Here is a 16,811-nt window from a genome sequence, read left to right as displayed (position 1 = left end):
GTCCTCCCAGTTAACACAATTCTTATTGATCGGTCGCTCTTCCTTGAGGAGAGAGCGAGAGCCTGCTGCCGGCGGCAGTGGAGATGCCCTCCTGTGCCCAGCTGACTGGCAAAGGGGGCAAAAATGCTGCTTTCATTGTCTGGTCGAGGTAAAAGGCTCCTGTAGTCCCAAGCACTGTTTCCCCTCCTGCGGTGCCATCTCCTGCTAGTTTCAGAGGAAACGTTTGCGCCACTTGAGCAACTCTGGCTCTAGTTGATGAGTTCACTCTAACCGTCCGTATCCCATCCCCATCCCAACCTGGTCAATAAACAGTGCAAGGAATGGATGTTTCTGGACTCCGCAGTCTCTGCTTACAGAGCAGTGTATCTCATTGTGTGTGTCTCCTCCAAAGCTCAGTGCCCAACATGATCCTTTGAAAAACACCCACGGGGGGGAGGGGGGGGAAATCTACTGACTCTCAAGAGATCTTAACCAAGTCTTAACAATTCTGACATTGAAGGCACCAGGTTCAGGCTTTCACAGTTAAGTACCTTGACCAAACTTCTGCTGGTCAGAGTGAGTTAGTGAGTATCTAGTCTTATTCTGAAGTCAGATGTGCCCCCTGAAAGAAGTGAAGTTCCAGATCAGTCAGTAATCACTGCTTCTGCGCCCATCACATTCTGCACTTGTACATCTTTGCTTCTCTGTGTTGCTGTCAACAGCAGGCTTATGTGAAGGCTAGGATCTAACAGGGGTATCTGCATATGGTACATAAGATAATGAGTATCGTGCTAAACCAGGGCAAAGGAAAGCTCATGAAATCAAATAACAGCAGAAGAGTGCTTGTTTGGGAGCTGCCTTTTAAAGGGCGATGGTGTTTGGTTCCTTGCCAAACGCAATCTCTATTGTATGGGGAAGAAGGTCCTTATGTCTTCCCTTTAGTGTTGACCAGTAATGAGAAATTAGCACATCAACTGCAAGAAAACAAACAAATCTGCCACTTGATCTAAGCCAAGAGTGGTACTTCAGGACGTTCCCCATGGTAAGTGAGGCCTTGGTTGTGTTTTGTACAGCTTGTAGTGCACCTGTGGCCATGCTGTTTGTTTCTGAGAGTGCTGGGGGGGATTTGGAAGTGGCATTTTGCCCTTTACAGTGAATTTCCTACTTGGGTGCAACACCCACTGTTGCATTCACTGGAATGCTTTTTGTTTGCTGATGTTTCACTCTTTGTGTCACTAACAGCAATTTAATGAACACTGAAGAAGTCCAGCATAGCTGTCACCGTTAATGCCTTGGCTCATCTGATCATGTTTGACAGTTAAATCTGAGCAGTGAGTTTCGCTTTCGATTTCAAGTCAGTTTCGTGTTCCCGCGCTCCAGCACTTTCCCTGCTGTTGGGGTTGCTTTTAAATTTCCAGCTTTGTAGGTTTAAATCCAACCAGAACCATTATTCAATGAAATTAAATAAGTTAATTTTATTAACTTACGAGCTTATTTTTAAAACGGCATCTGTTTTGACAGTTAGGAACTGTCGGTATGTAGCCTTTGAACAAGATACTACAGCTTAGTATCTTGCAAATTTTTATCATTTAAGTCTTGCTGGACTAATTTTTCCCCTGAAGCATAACTGTAAGCATTTGCTGTTCAACTAAAAGGCTGCAGATTTATATCGAATGTTAGCCAGAGTTCATTGGGCTTAAACGATAGTTTGCTTGTGTTCTGTAACGTGAATCTTCTTCCTTATTTATGTGCTTTGGTTTTAAACTTTATACCTTTGAATAAATCTGGTTTCTTCCAGCAAGTTCTTTCTGAGGCTGCCTTCTCTGGAGTGTTCACAAAGACGGTGTGTATGTGTGAAGTGATGTGTGCAGCAGCACAAGACGCTTGTTTTTCCTCTCTGGATGCTCTGTTTTGCCAAGTTAGAGTTTCTAGAAGATGAAACTTCACCCCTGTGTGTGGCAGCCCTTGCCTCCTCTTTACAAGATGTGGGGTAGAGCGCCTGTGGGGACAGTCACGTAACAGAAGCTGTATTATGCTGCTTTGTCAGTCAGTGCATGGGAGCACTTGAGGCTTTTCATTTCCATTCTTTTGCTGGATATTTTTCCCTCCACTAGGATCAAATAGAAATTTGAAAGAGAAGTGAAATTGAAACTTGCTGTTGAGGGAACTTGCAAATTTTTTAATAGGGAACATCTGTGCTAAGAGTTTTGTGCCAAGGCCTCTGTTTTGTTGTATTATCTGCAGAGGATGCTTTACGTGAATACCTATCATTTTTGATATTTCTATCTTTAGCTTTTGACATCCGTGGAAAGTGATGCAGTCATATTTCTGATATGAATAAAAATCAAGCACCAAAGCAGAAAACAAACTAAATCAGCTATATTTCTGAATGTTTAGAGTTCTCTTTTTTTTTTCTTCCTTCTGCAGTATGTATGTGAAGCTCCTTGAGAGATTACTTTATTATAATTTGTAATCTGAGCTCTATTATGCTTTCCTAATGATGTTGTTCCTGTTTTGCCTATTTAAATGTTATTTTATATATTCCCTTTATTGCGCTGCTGTAAATAAATGATTCAAAATAAACAGCTGAGAAATCTGAGCTTTGTGTCTTCTGCAGCCTTTGCCCTTGAATCCCAGCTAGGGATGGGAGAGAACCATACTGCATCTTTTAGGGCTCTTTCACATACACGATCATGGAATTAATCTCTCCTTGCTGCCTGCCATAGATAGGGAAGGAGGACACAGGAGAGGATTCAGAGAGTCTTATTGCAGATGGGTTTGTGTCATTTCTGGGTTATGTTATTTAAAGTATTGTGGTTGTGCAGCACAGCTCCCAGAAATGTTGGCATGTTTGGTAATACTTGTCTGTGAATATATCTTTTGTGGTGATGCCTGACTGTTCTAGCTGGGACTGAGGACTTCACTGTGCTATGAGCTTTACAAGACTAATTTCTGGGCCAGAGAGCTTGGGGTCTAAGTGAAATTGCAGTGTGTTTTGGGATCCTGAGATGCAAGCAGTGCTAACTGGGTGATGCATCTCCTGTGCTGTTCACCTCCCAGTCTTTTTTGTGAAGTGTCTCTCCTAGTCTTTACGTAGGTCTAGGAGTAGTCACCTAGAGGTATTTGTCACTGTTGCTGGCACACCAGCGATTCCAGGGTCTTTCTGAGCAATTAGGACGGCTGTTCTGTCCACCCACTACCACTACCCCAAACGGCAAAAGATGGTTATTTATTCCATTTTATTCCAGGAAACATCTTTTGGCCTTGGTATTTGCTGAAGAATGTCTATAAATTACCCTTTCTTTTTATCAGCTAGTCAGTGGATTTTAGATTATTGTTGTTGTTCTTCTCCCAAAATACTTATGAAGGTTGGCGTAAAATGGAAGTTGTCCAGTCCCTGGCATGTATTCTTTGCCAGTTGGTCTGATTATCATGAGGGTAAATGTATCACCAGAGAAATGGACCCAGGCAGGGCGCAGCTCACACAAAATGAAAGCTTGGATGTGTTTGCATTAAGTGTGATCCAACATTTGGATGGTAAGCACATGAGTGTGATGCTGCAGTACGGGATTGATACCTAGCATATGGCTGTGTTAAGATGTTGGCTTAACAAATCTTCAAAACTTTTTAGACACCTGTTATGTAAAAAGGAGGGTCAGGGTAGCTTCTGAAGGAGAGGCTTAGGCAGCCAAAAGTTTTGATACAACTTTCAGCTCTATACTGGAAAGCTGGGAGCAGTGCTGCCCAGACAGCAAAATAGGAGAATACGGCTGCTACTGTGCAAGAGACTCCAGAGCTGTTCTGCAGAGCTGGAAGTGTTGCAGGTTAGTTTCCAGCCCTGTTAACTGACTCGACCACTTCTTGGAAAATAGTTCTGGGAGCAGTGTGTTCCTTGCTCGAGGTGACTGCAGATCCCTCCTGCATTTCTCCATAGCACAAACCAAACAACCGACAGCACTTCCCTCTTCAGTCAGGGAGCATCTCCTTCTCCCCTTCTTCCTCACCAGATGGGAGCTCACAGCTGCAAATCATCAGTTGGGCTTTTGGCAGAATAAAATGCCCAAAATATCTCTGCTGCTTTCTTGCACCAGTTTGTTTGTTTCCAGATGTCTGCAGCTTATTCCGCATGAAGTATTTTCCCTGATCAATATTTTAACCTTCTTGTTGATGTTTACTCAGTGCTGCTGAATAAACTGTATTAAGTGGAGCTCTGTGGATGGGAGAGTAAATCTACATTTCTATCAGCTCTTTGGCCATTTTGCAATAATTCATATTGTCTGAGGTTATTGTTATACTAGGGTATTAATGAGACATCTTCCTTCCTCCTGTCTCTTGAAGCTTCAATTCAGATCCCACTTCTGGTGCTAAAACATCTTAGTTCTAAATTAGCATGGAAAGGAGAAAGCTTTGTGTTGGCCTCTTGTCAGCTCCAGTTTGAAAGAACACTTTCTCTTTAGCTTTATAAAGATACACAGTTTTTATAAAGGATACAACTCCATCTGTTTCCGTTTGACCTTTGTGATGAGAAGGAGATTAAATACTCTGGGTCTTGCATTTTTAAATCCTGTTGGAGGTTTCAGCTCCTCCTACTTCTACCCTCTCCTTTTAAAACTCTGAAGTCTAATTAGACAGCACTGAGCAGAGATGCCCTCCCTTTTCTTCAGCCGTTCTGCTGTTTGTTTACTATTCAACACAAGAACTTGGTTATACAACTGCCTGTTCTACGTTCTGCTGTGCATGCCCTTTACCTGGCATTTCACCTCCAAATATTGACCTTTTTTTAGCCTTTTTTTTTTTTTTTGGTAACTTCCATCCTGGAAGAAACAGGTTCACAATGTTTTGAAAGCCCCTCTGACCCGTTCATCATCATCATTTTAGTGGATGCATGCAGCAGAAGTCAAATAGCCTCAATTGTATCTTATATTGAACTCATCTTTTTTCCTCTGCCGTTTCTTTATTCCGCTATGATAAAACTACCCTTGTCACTGCTGGGCTATTGCTCATCTGTCTCTCTCTGTAAGATGGGCTCTGTGTTCAGTCTGGAGCTGGCAAAAAGAAAATGCTTATGTGAGGTGGGACAGTATCAGTCCACCTTAGAAACAAAACCAAACAAACAAAAACAAACAAAAGAAAGTATTTCTTCCATGCTGCTAATGTTGTTGCAGGAGTCTCAGCAGATCTAAATCTTTGTGTTCAGGTGACCGTGCTGATGCACACCATCCTAGGCCTGAGCCTTTGTCTTCTCTGCTTTACTTTCTTAACTCTCCATAGAAGTATTAGTGCTGGAAAATACAGTGCACTGCGCCAATGAGAAAAATCAGAACGGGATGCTCAGAGCTCGACTCAGAAGGACATTTGCTGGCTCGAGACAGCTTGGTACACGGACTGGCCAACCCTGAGAGACAAGTGAATCCGGGGCATCTGCAGTTCCTTCGGAAACTGGAGAGATAAGAGGTGGCTCTGCATCTCTGAACGCTATTTCCCTGAAGACCAGAGGCTTTATAAATCGGTGGAGGTTTAAGGACAGACTAATTTGCCCCAGAGTGAGTCACAGCCAGAGCAGACTCCAGGGCCAGAGTTCCCTGAATCCATTGCAAAGACGGGGAAGGCACAATGCTCCACCCGGGTTTGGGGTGTGTGTCAGTCGGTGCCAGAGCCCAGAGCAGCTAAACCAGCATCTCCTCTCCGGGCTGTGTCCTTAGTCCTTGGACCAATATGCTGATGAGATCTCTGAAGCCAGTTTCATTCTTCATTACTCCCTTTTCTTAATTATCTCTCACCTGAAAGCCTCTTAATCTTTTGCTTTCTCCACATTTCAAAGAGAGAGGGGGTTTGTGTTGTTTTTTTTTTTTGTTGGATTTTTTTTTTCCTTGCTTTTTAACTGACTGCTTTTATTTCTCTTTGGTGTGTGAACGGAATACAGACAGGAGAAAACATCCTTTGATGGCAGTAATTACAAGGAAGAGAACACCAAAAAGCAAGGAAAACTGAGATGGAAGTGAAGATTTACACTTTGCAAATAATCAGTCCAATATTTATTATTGTCTGAAGAGGATAGATCTCCTTGGGAAAGCACAGGGCGGTGACTGAAAGTGGTCTGGGTTTAGTTCTGAGATGGGCTTTTTTGGACTTATTTAAATGCTCTGATCTTCCAGGATTGTCTCCTGTGTGTACAGCACCTGAGAGGGTTGGAAATGTTAGGCACTAACTATATATATATATGTATATATTTATGAGGTTAAATGGCAGTTAATGGAATGGTTTGCTCTCAAAAGCAGGGATAAGCAGAAGTGTCAGGATGGAGGCTGTTGATAGGTAAGACATTGCCTAGGAAGGATGTGAGACCGAGTGACCCAGCTGTTGGTTGGAGCCTAACAGTGCTAGCCAGGAATGTCAATGAGTGGGAGCATATCCCTGCATTTTGAGCAAAAACGATGACTGCGACTGCAGAAGTAGCTGGTCCAAGGCGAGTAATGCCAGTGGGGTAGCAGGGCCTCACCCAGAGAAAAGCTTTTGATCTTCATGTGCATCGGGGGGGGGGAGTTATAGGGTGTGGGGCAGCCTCTTCAGGTGGCACTACTGGTATCCCCCCAAATTTTGCATCAGGATCGCAGATGCCATTTCTGACTTTAGCTCTTTTACATTCACACACATTTTCTTTTGCATAAAAAGGAAAGCAAACAAACTGTTCCACAAAATGTTCCTTATTTATCTAGCTCTTCCTGCTAACTTCTTTGAGCCATCTAAATATATATATAATTAGATGGGCTTTTTTATGTAACTACCACAAGATACTTACTCCGCTAACCAGTTCCTTCAAAGCTGTTCTTATCTATAAAATTATCTAATTTGGACATATCCTATTACCAACAGAATGTTGTTACGAACCTTGAAGAAAAAAAATGGCACATATACAATACATTTATTTTTTATATTTCAATCAAATGAGAAATCTTGCCTTTTGCAATGTCTTTTATCCTCAGAAATCTCTCAGTACTTCATGCATTTGACTGACTTTTTTTCAGTGGTACTGTTATTTACTCTTCTGCTGAAATATAGCCACCTATGAAGATAAATGTAGCAGTTATTTAAATGATTCACGCCTCAACTTCATGTCAATTTGCGATCAGAGCCCCTCTTAGTGCAACTGAGAGGGAAAAGATAACTTAATTGCTTAGATATATAATATGCCATGAGGTAAGCAGTGTGATTACTGATGGTGGCTATTTCCCCCAGATGTTTGGATCTGTAGATGTTAGATTATTCCATGGAACAAACGGCTTGGTGTTTGTGAGAATAGGGGCAGACTGATCCCTATGCATCACCGCAGGCTTTCTTATACCCTGCGTGGACACTGCTAGTAAAGCTTCTGCTGGGGAAAGCATGCTTTGGTCTGGATTGAGCTGGACCTGCGACAGTACAGTTGTTCTGAGCTCTTGTTTTGGACAATTAACTCGTTTTCTAAGATTGTCTGATTTCCCCCCTGTGCCTTGCTAACCTTAGGGAGCATCTGAGCAGCGACTCCCAGAGCAGGAGCTTTCAGGGCTGTCTGGTGCAGTGGGGACCAGTGCCCTGAACACCCCAGAGGGTCCTGTGTCTCTGAGCCCCCGGACAGATGCTGCCCCTCTGGCTTTCTGAAGTGGCAGTGTCTCTTCCCTGTCTTTCTGTGCCCCTGAGTGTAAGCGGGATCCCAAACCCTCTGTAATCTTTGGATTTACAGTCTTATAACAACAATAGTTCCTTCCACAAACAGGATTTTCTAGGTTATCAAACTCCCTTGCTTTTTCAGGCAACTGTGTCAGATAACCTCATTCATAAAATGACCAAACTCTATTTTAAAATATAGTTGGATGGCTTCCCTCTCCCTCCTCTCCCCACACACACTTTGTATCAGAAGGCAGTTTTGAAAGCTCTCTCTTGTGGTTAGAATCCTTTTTATTTCCAAACCAAACCAAAGTAGATTTATTTGCAGATTGTTTCTACCTCATTTGTTCTGTTGCTGAATTATCTCAAGCACAAAGATCCCAAAAGGTTTTAAATAACACACAACTGTCTCAGAAACTGGAGAGAGCAAATGAAGTTGGAAATAATTGGAATCCAGCTATATTTATTCCAACTTAGCAGTGAGACTTGCAGCAGGAGAATCTGAGCTTTTCAAGAGCAGGGGAGGAGGAAAGAAGCTGGGGGGAAAGGGAGCAGGACTGAGCTGAGCCATGCTGTCCTTCAGTCTATCCTGCACGACTCATAGGACGGGACCGGTCCTGCTGACGTGGTGAGGGAGGGTGTGCACCCATGCTGTGCTCCCCAGCCTTACGCTGGGCTGGACGTTTGCCCACCACCGGTGAGGCGAAAGGATGGCTTTGCATAGCCCCTCTGCACCGCAGGGTGAGGCAGCCCATCTGCCTTCTGCTTTCCAGGGCCCTGGTGAGCACAGACAGCTGTCTGGACAGCTGTCTCCTCTGGATTGCTTTCTTTCAGGTAGCTCTCACCTGCCGGTGGCTGACAAGGGTGCCTGAACTTTTGTGATTCTGCACTGATTTACACAGTGCCAGAGGATGGCTCATGGAGATTTTGAGGCAAAGACCTTGTGTTAGCTTTCCAGGTCTTAAGTTACCTTCTAAAGATGTCTAAAAGGAAGCAGTGTGGTTGCACAAGCGAACCCCACCGAAGGCAGGAGATGGCAGGAGCGCTGAGGAGGGTGCAGCATCTGCCTGGATGGTGGCTGCGAGGGGCGTACAGAGGAAGCCCTGCCCGGGTCAGGGCGGTCAGCGCAGAGGTAAGAGGCAGGCTGTGTCCATCTCCCACTTCTGGAGTTTGCACAGAGGCTGCTCTCAGTCCTGAAGCAATCCCAGCTCTGTCCCCCAGACCCCCACTGCCACCTGCTCTGCCCGTACTCAGACACGAGCAGAAAGCACCGCTCCGTGCAGGACCGAGCTGCGGCCCAGACACTTGTCAATCCGAGCCTTGAGGACCACAATCATAAATTAAAAGCAAATGCAGCCCAGACATAGGGAAATGCTCTTCTATTCTGAGAATAATAAATGTTTGGAATGGCCTGTTGGGCAGGGTCACTGGTGCAAAGGCACAAGGATCATTCACAAAGCAATTGACTCGTAACTGTTGTCCTAAGGGAAATGATGTGTAAAAGGGATGAGCTCAAAGCACCCTGTGCCTGTTACCTATGTATTTTATGAGTAATTTGTCTCTGGAGCAGAGGCGTTTTTTCTTTCTCTCCCGTGAAGCTGAGTCTTTTCCTCCAGCTTATTTCTTCTCAGCAAGAGGGGAAGATGAATTTCTGTCAAATTCATGCTCCTAATGCAAGAGTCCCGTTAATTGATGGTTTAAAAGCTTTGCTTTCCTCGCTATTAAAAACAAACAAACAGAAAAACAAAACTGCAGCGTAGCAGAGAAGGCTGGAGCATTACAGCCTCCAGGGACGCGGCTTAGGGAACTGACCGTCTGGTGCTGCGTTGCTCAGCCTGGCACTGTAGGACAGGTCCTGTTTGTCCCACTCCTGCCAGTTTCCCAGTGCTAGCTGGTGTCTCTTGCCCAGCACGCATTACTGTTCAGGGCACAAGGAGGAGATTAACATTTAATATGAAGATTTTAGGACCTGTGGGTGAAAGTATCTCACTCTGTGTCCTTCTCAGGCAGTGTGGAAGGAGAGGACACATGGGGAGAGTCAGGGCCCTGGCTAATAGCAGTGAAGGATTTGGGATGTGAGGCGAGCAGGTACATCCTTTCCAAAAATCCAATGTCTGTCCCAGGGGTGCTCAGTCTCGGCTTGGGAAAGCCCGTCACTTTCAGAAGCAACAGTTTCAGTGCCCCACTGCTCCCTGCCCTCCCTGCACCCCCCTCCCTGCCCTCCCTCCATCCTGGCTTCTGCCCTCCCTCCATCCCCAGTCTCCTGCCATTCCACCATCCTTCCCCTGCCCTCCTTCCTCTCTCCATTCTTGACCTTCCCTCCCTCCCCAGTTCCCTGCATCCCTCCACCCTGTCCTCTTTCCATCCTCGGCCTCCTGCCCCCCCCCCCGCTCCACCCCCAGCCCTCCCTCCATCCCACCTCCCTCCCTCCTGCCCCTGCCCTCCCTCCCTCTCCCCGCCCCGCGCTGCCCCCCACGCCCGCGGGGGGGCCCCCGCGCCCGGCAGCCCCTCACCCGCGGCGCCGTGCCCCGGCAGCCGCCCCCCGCCCCCTGCACTTCCCCCGCTCGCCGCCGGGGACCCGCCGCCGCCGCCGCTGCCGGAGCGGGGCCGGAGCAGCCGTGGGCAGAGCCGAGCCGCCCAGCCCAGGTAGGAGCCGCCCGGGGGTCACTGCGGGGAGGGGGTCGGGGGTCGCCGCGTCCTGCCGGAGGGAGGGAGGGTCGGGCGGCGGGGCCCCGGCGCTCGGAGGCAGCGTCCCCCCCCGGTGGCACCGCTCCCCGGAGCCGGCCGGGGTCCCCCGCGGGATGCTCGCCCCGGGGCCCGGCTCCGCCGCCCGCTGCGGCCCCCCGGGAGAGCCGCTCGCCCGGCGCTGCAGAGCCGCGGGGCCGGGGCACGCTCGGAGCCCCGAGCAGCCTCAGCCCCCGGAGCGAGGTGCGACCCGGAGCCGAAATCCGGCAGCCGCTCCATGGTTGCCGGCGGCAGCAGCCCCCGGCCGCCCGCTCCTACGGCAGCACTTGCTAAAGCACTTTCCCACCAGCGCTTCGGTGGAGGGGGGGGATGTGTGTTCCTGGCGGCCGCAGTGTTTTTAGCGTGGCGAGAGTTGCAAAAATGTCATACTCGAGCTTTCGGGAGAGCTGAAGTTCAAAGAGTGCGGGGAGGGGGGGGCTCTGCACGGCTACAGCTCCTGTGGATAGCGTGGGAACGATTCCCGGGATGTCTCTGGTACGTGGAAGCGTGTGGTGGGCATCAGGAGCGGGGCTGGCTGCGGTGGATGCTCCCCGGGTACTTGTGCGTTGCTGCGTTCGCAGCCTGCGTGCCACAGTCGTAGGCAGTGAGGAAAATGCTGTTTAACAGATATTTTTCTCAGGCTTTAGATTGGAAAGAAAAGGTTCATTGTTCTGGAATGCGCTTCAGTGGAGTTGTGCTTGTGAATAATTTGTCTTAGAATATATATGGTACTCATTGTGTGCGCAGACGTGCGGGTTTTGATGCTGACACAGGCTCTCCTTTAATGAACAAGCAGTGTTGATTCTGGGCAGTGGGGGAAAACTCCATGCAGAAACCTCTTCCTAGGCCCAACTTTATTCTGTGTTATTTATGCATAAACTCTGGCGTAGCCTGCAGCTGTGACCAGGAGCTCTGCATAGGTGAGACATGCTGCAGGTGCTGTTCAGCTCTCATCGGCTGTCAGGTTTCTTTCTTTCCCAGCCTGGTAGGCTTCAGATCTCAAGGGAAGTTAACCTAACGCACCTGAGGTTTGGTTGGTCTCCCACATGTGCCTCCTTTGTGGCGAGGTGCTGCTTGCTGGAGGATCCTGAGCTGTGCCCTGCCTCCCCGTGGGCCTTCCGCCAGCAGGAGATGCCGAGGGACGGCTCGCTCTGCCACCGCGTCCTGGGCAGCGTTGCTGCCCGAGCGCCCATGGGCACGGGGAGAGTCCCCTGCTTGCCCCCAGCTGGAGCCAGTCCCTTTGCCTCTCTGAGGCGAGACAGCCTTTTCTCTGAGAAGACGTTCAGCAGCCACATCCCGGCTGGATGTGACCGCTGCACTTGGCTGAGAGCAGAGCCTTCCCTGCGTCCCTGGACAGGGAGCCAAGGGTCTACGGGCATCAGAGCGCAAGTGAGCATCCCCATGGACTCGCTGGCCCTCCTGTAGAGCTGCCGGCAGCAGCCAGCGGCTGCTTGTGCCACCAGTGCCTGGGCGTTCAGCCGTGTGTGCTTTTACAGGTAGGAGGTGGATGTTAACTGTACTTGGTGCTTTTCTGCTATGGCTTCATTTCGTATAGGGGTAGAAGCGTGCTCTCTGAAAGCGATCTGCAGTGAGGCTCCTACCGTGCCAAGGCATTTTTGAAGTGTCTTGATGCAAGTCTGCTTTAGTTTTTATGCATATTAGGCTGTATGTTTGAAGGGAACCATCTGGGTAGAGAAATAGATGGTAAGCGGCTGCACCTTTCCCCGTTGGTTTCCATTTCAGGGTTGGGCCTGATTAGCAAAGCCAGAAGTCGAGAAAGTTGCTGTGAGGCTCTTTCTGGTTTGCAGGTATTTCTTTCCCCACATCTGGCATCAATTAATGCCCTAAGTAGAGAAACATGTACCTGGGATGTGGGGAAGAGGGAGCTGACAGGCTGTGCTGAGCAGAAAGAGGGCTTTAGAGTGTCAGCACATCAAACAAGAATGATCTTTTTTTTTTTTCCCCTTTAAATGGCCATTTCTCTTAACCCTTTGTGGACTCGCTGCTGTGGGGATAGTGCCTCTGCTTTTGGTGGTGGGAACAGGGTGCCTGAGAAGGTGAACCCTGAAATGAGGGGTTGTGGGTGGGGGCAGGCCAGTGTGGCTCCCAGAGCGCTGCCTGGGGGAGTGGGTGGGGGAGATAACAAGGCTGATAGGGCATCAACATCTTGCTGAGAAGAGTCACCTGTGGAAGGCTGGCTCTAAACAGGGCATTTAGAGCAGCTGCCTGCAGCTCTGAGACACAGAGACGGTGCTGCTGTTGCCTGCGAGTTTCTTGCTGGAGATTTCTTTTGCAAGCTGTGCAAGGACAATAAGCCAAGGAGTCATGCAGGCTGGCAAACGCCTGAATACCCAGATGCCAAGGAGCATGCAGCAAACTGTGGGTGAATGGCAAATGATTTGAGGGAGCTGGTCTTCAGAGAGCTCATCAAGGGAACAGCAAGGCAGGTGTGTGCAGTGCTGCCTCCAGACTATCTGTTCTGAAAGCTAAAGTGTGTCAGGAAATCCCATCTCCACCGTTGTGTGTGCGCTCATGCTGATTTATTTGCTTGATGGAAAAGCAGCGAGTGAACTTAAAACTCACCCAGGACTTGGGGAAGATCCTTGGCTAGATGCTGGCTGATTGCACGAGTTCTAGTGGGAAAGCATCTGACTGCAATGTAGGATCTCTGCTTTCTGCCACAGCTTTGGCTGTGTTGTTTTAGATTCCTCTTTCTCTGGGAGAAGCAGCTGGTTTTGTGTGTGTGATAGGGCCAGAGGAGACCCAGGAAAGGCCGTGGGCCTCTTTGGCTGGAAGAGAAGCTGGGTGTTTTTACTGGGCGGGCGTGCAGAGCCGGGGTTGCTTGAGCCTGGATGGGGAGCGAGTGCCTGTGTAGGTGGGTGGAAGGATGGGTTTTCGTGTCAGTGGAGGAAGGGGAAGGAAGGAAGAGCAGGTAGAAGAAAGGGGAGAGGAGGAGAGAGGGGTGAGAGAAGTGCTAAAGGACTGCATGCATGTTTAGAGTCGGGTATGGCTGGGTCATATGGACCATATGGATGAGAACTCCCTTGTCCAAGAAACTTCCTTTTCCCTGAAGATGGTTTAAGCTTTATTCTGTATTCAGTCGGGACTAAGCATGTGCAGATGGTCAGTGTCTTGCCCTTTTTAAAGGCTTGCTGATGTGCCTGGTTCATGGATATTGATTCTCTCTGACTTTGGGGGGAGATCTTCATCCGCAGCATTTGTTAGGGTCAGGTCTTATTTATTTTTTATGCTTCTAGGCAGCCAGGCAGAAGGCGAGACAGAAGTTTCTGCATGTCTTCTGAGAAATGTTTTCTGCTCTGGGCAAGAGGCTTCCAAGGCAGCATGTACAAGGCTGAGGTATCTGTTAATACGAGGAACCTCTTGCTGTGTGTGAATAGGAGGAAGACACTGAAATTGTGGTCTAACAAGGTGAGAACAGCTTGAAAGGTGTCTCTTAGACTTGAGGGAATGATATGGAGAAGTCAATGGGATATTAGTGACTCCATGATGAAAGCTTTGTACAGGAATGGAAAACTTAGCTGTTGGTGGCTTTGTACAGAAGAGAGGCTGTGGTACTACCGCAGAGTCGTTCTTGTGCACAGGAGACTACAAGCTCCAGTTTGTCTGTACCCTCTCAGGGGAACTATTAACACTGTTGTGGGTTCTCTGACAAGAAAAATGGGAGACTTGGAGAGATAAAAGAAGTGGTAAAACATATGAGGAGGTAATTGAGCAGTTTTAAGATCCCTGTAATAACTTCTCATCCAATATGTGGGACATGGCTTGGAAAGACAATTTGTGGTGTTAATATGACAGTGCTTTTCCTGTTCTGGTGCCTGTGGAAGACTTAGTGTGCTACAGTAGATGGGGGTGGCTGTGGCTGTTACTGTTAATGAAAGTGGAGGAAAACATAGTGAGGACCAGCTTGAACAGGGTTATTTCCATGTTGGTCAACAGTGAGTAGCTGATGGGTATAACAGAGCTAGTAAGCTTCAAGTGGTTCAGAAGCTACCAAGGCAGTAAAACCAGAAATGCTTCTTGTATCTTAAAATGCTCAACTAGTGTCAGTAGGAGCTAATGTAAATAAACAAGTGAGCATGGGACTCCTCGGGTACTTTCCAGCCACGTGTCTGCAGGTGCCTTACAAGAGAGATGAGAAATGAGGCTTAGCTGTGATTTATGCAGCTCTGTGGATGCCAGCTTCTCTCAATGACTATGCCAAACGAGGTGAGCTGGACATGGGACCTGTCCAACTGTAATGTTGTCCTGTGCTGTGTTTGCTAATTGCTCTGCCTCTGTGGGAGACCTTGATGGGCCTGGGAAAAGTCTCTTTGTGTTCCTGGGTGCAGCATTGAGCCATGGCAGAGAGAAGAGTTGGCTGTGGGGAAAGGGGAGTCATTTCCCTGCACTAGGATGTTGAGGAAAGCCTTCTTTGCAGTAAATTAGAGGTGATTGAATTGTTTAAAGAGGAACTAATGGACCAAAGGAAGAAACCTGGGTGTTGTAAATCAGCTGGATTGGGGATGGTTCATCCAAGGGCCCTGAAGTAAATAAAGTGTGAAATAGCAGCAGGTGTTAACATGAAAGGGAGGAGGACTCTCCCTTTCATGGGCGGTTACCAAGGCAGGAGCTCTGGGAGCTCACTGGGAAGTTACCAAGGCAGGAGCTCAAGCAGTCAAAGGGAACTGCCAGGTACAGCAGGATTGGTTTTGCCCCGTGGTGTCTTTACAGAACTCAAACCTGACAAAGAGCTAGGATATCAGGCAGGTGAGTTTTGCTTCTGTTCTGTGCCAGCTGGGAGGGCCTACTTATCACTCAAGTATTTGGCTCTAACCTTGGGGGTCAAATCGCCATAGCTTATATGAAGAGGAGGGGTGCGCAGTGGGGAAGCCTGCCTTCCTAATGCTGCTTGCAGTTTGGAAGGCTAATAAAACAGGAACTGGAAATGTACCAATGGACCTAATTTATTGGGATTTTTCATTAGAGACACTCGAAAGAGACTATTTTAGGAAATAAATAGCAGAATGTGGTCAATAAATAGCTGTAGGGTAAGGGGTAGAGTTCAGTGCCGGCTTTCCTAGTTAAGCTGTAGAGAATAGGAGTGTAATGGAGGAGTGCTCATTGGAGTATATATAGGTGATAATGTGAAGGTTCCTCACACTGAGGCTAGGCTTATTTATTACCTTTAATGATTTGGATGTGGAAATGGATCAGAGCTGTGTTAGAGAGAGCAAGCGTGCCAACAGAAAGGCTTTGCTTTTGCTGCTAAACGTTTGGAAGAATTAAGAGACAAGGCTGCTGCATTTGAGCATGCCAGTGGTTCAGCCCCTGTAGCAGCAGTCAGGGTGTAACTCACAGTGGAGCGTTACAAGCACATGAAAAAGGGAAAAAGCCTGAGTGAATCTTTCCCTGGTGATGTAGCCGGGGTTCTTCTGTGGGATCCTACCGGGAGAATGCGCAGGGGCACGAGGTGATGTGTGTGGTTTGTGTGGGCACACTGCAGGTGAAGGGGGGTCCCAGGAGATGCTCTGCTCTGGCAAACAGTGCTCTCCATCTCGGGCACTGTGTGGTTCAGGGGCTCTGTGGAGGGTGGTGTCTGCAGTGACATAGCAGTGACAGTCAGCTCTTCCCAAAGCCTCTCACATTGGGCCAGGGGCTGCTCTGGCTGGAGCAGGGGCTGTGGGCATCCAGACTGTGCCGGCGTCCAGCTGGACTGGCTGGCTTCAAGGGAAACTTTGCTGAGTCCTGGTGAGCTCTTCCTTGACCGTCTGGTGGGACCTTCCCCTGGCTTTTCCAAGGGGATAGAAGCTATGTTACTGATTTATCGGGGAAGAAGGAGCCAAGACATAAGCTGTCCATCTTACATGGGTGATTTCCTACCTGGACCTGCGTTGCCTCTTACAGAGACTTGGGAAGCATTTACAGTGTTTGACGGGGAGTGTTGCTGTTAAGTGTCTGAAGTGCAGTTTTTGAAGAGGCTGTGGTCTCACAGTGTGGGATGGCGATTGGAGAGCCCAGAGGGTTCGTGTTTCTGCGTGATTGCAAATCCCTGAGCCAGGTCTCAGTCAGGTGGCAGAGTAACCATATTTATTCTGACCATCCTTTGCGTGGAAGTGGCTGTGTAACGCAATACCCAAGCCATGTCTCAACTGAGCATCCAGTGAGCCATCCAGCACGAGGGGATTTTCATCTCTGCTGAGATCCCCTGGCTTCAAAGTCTGCGGAATTTATTTGCATCCTTCATGAGGGAGAGAGCCAGGCATACGTTTTTCCCTGAGTCTCTCTGTTCCTCCCCCCCTTCCCCGCTCGCTTTTCACTTTGTTTATTTGGTTAGCTCAGCTTCTGCACAATGATGTGGAAATAAAGGAAAGGAGCTTCGTCTTGGCCTTATTGCATATGCATAAATGGGAGAAATAGATCATACTGGCAATCCCTAGCTAGGCTACAGTGAATGGAAATTCTTC

The 16,811-nt window shown here is 48.2% G+C and overlaps 1 protein-coding gene across 1 annotated transcript in view; it reads left to right on the top strand.

The window, feature by feature from the left end:
- Window positions 1-10,245: 10,245 nt before the first annotated feature.
- The window catches only part of GRIK4 (glutamate ionotropic receptor kainate type subunit 4), a 194,561-nt gene continuing 187,995 nt past the window's right edge, over window positions 10,246-16,811 (top strand). Inside the window, exon 1 of the mRNA XM_068418410.1 lies at window positions 10,246-10,269. The gene's annotated coding sequence lies outside the window, so the exon portion shown is untranslated. The remainder of the gene's footprint in view (window positions 10,270-16,811) is intronic.

This window comes from Nyctibius grandis, chromosome 25 (genome assembly GCF_013368605.1).
Source record: "Nyctibius grandis isolate bNycGra1 chromosome 25, bNycGra1.pri, whole genome shotgun sequence".
NCBI classification, from domain to species: Eukaryota; Metazoa; Chordata; class Aves; order Nyctibiiformes; family Nyctibiidae; genus Nyctibius; species Nyctibius grandis.
Note: the sequence above shows the minus strand (reverse complement) of the source record. Positions and strands in the feature narration are given on the sequence as shown.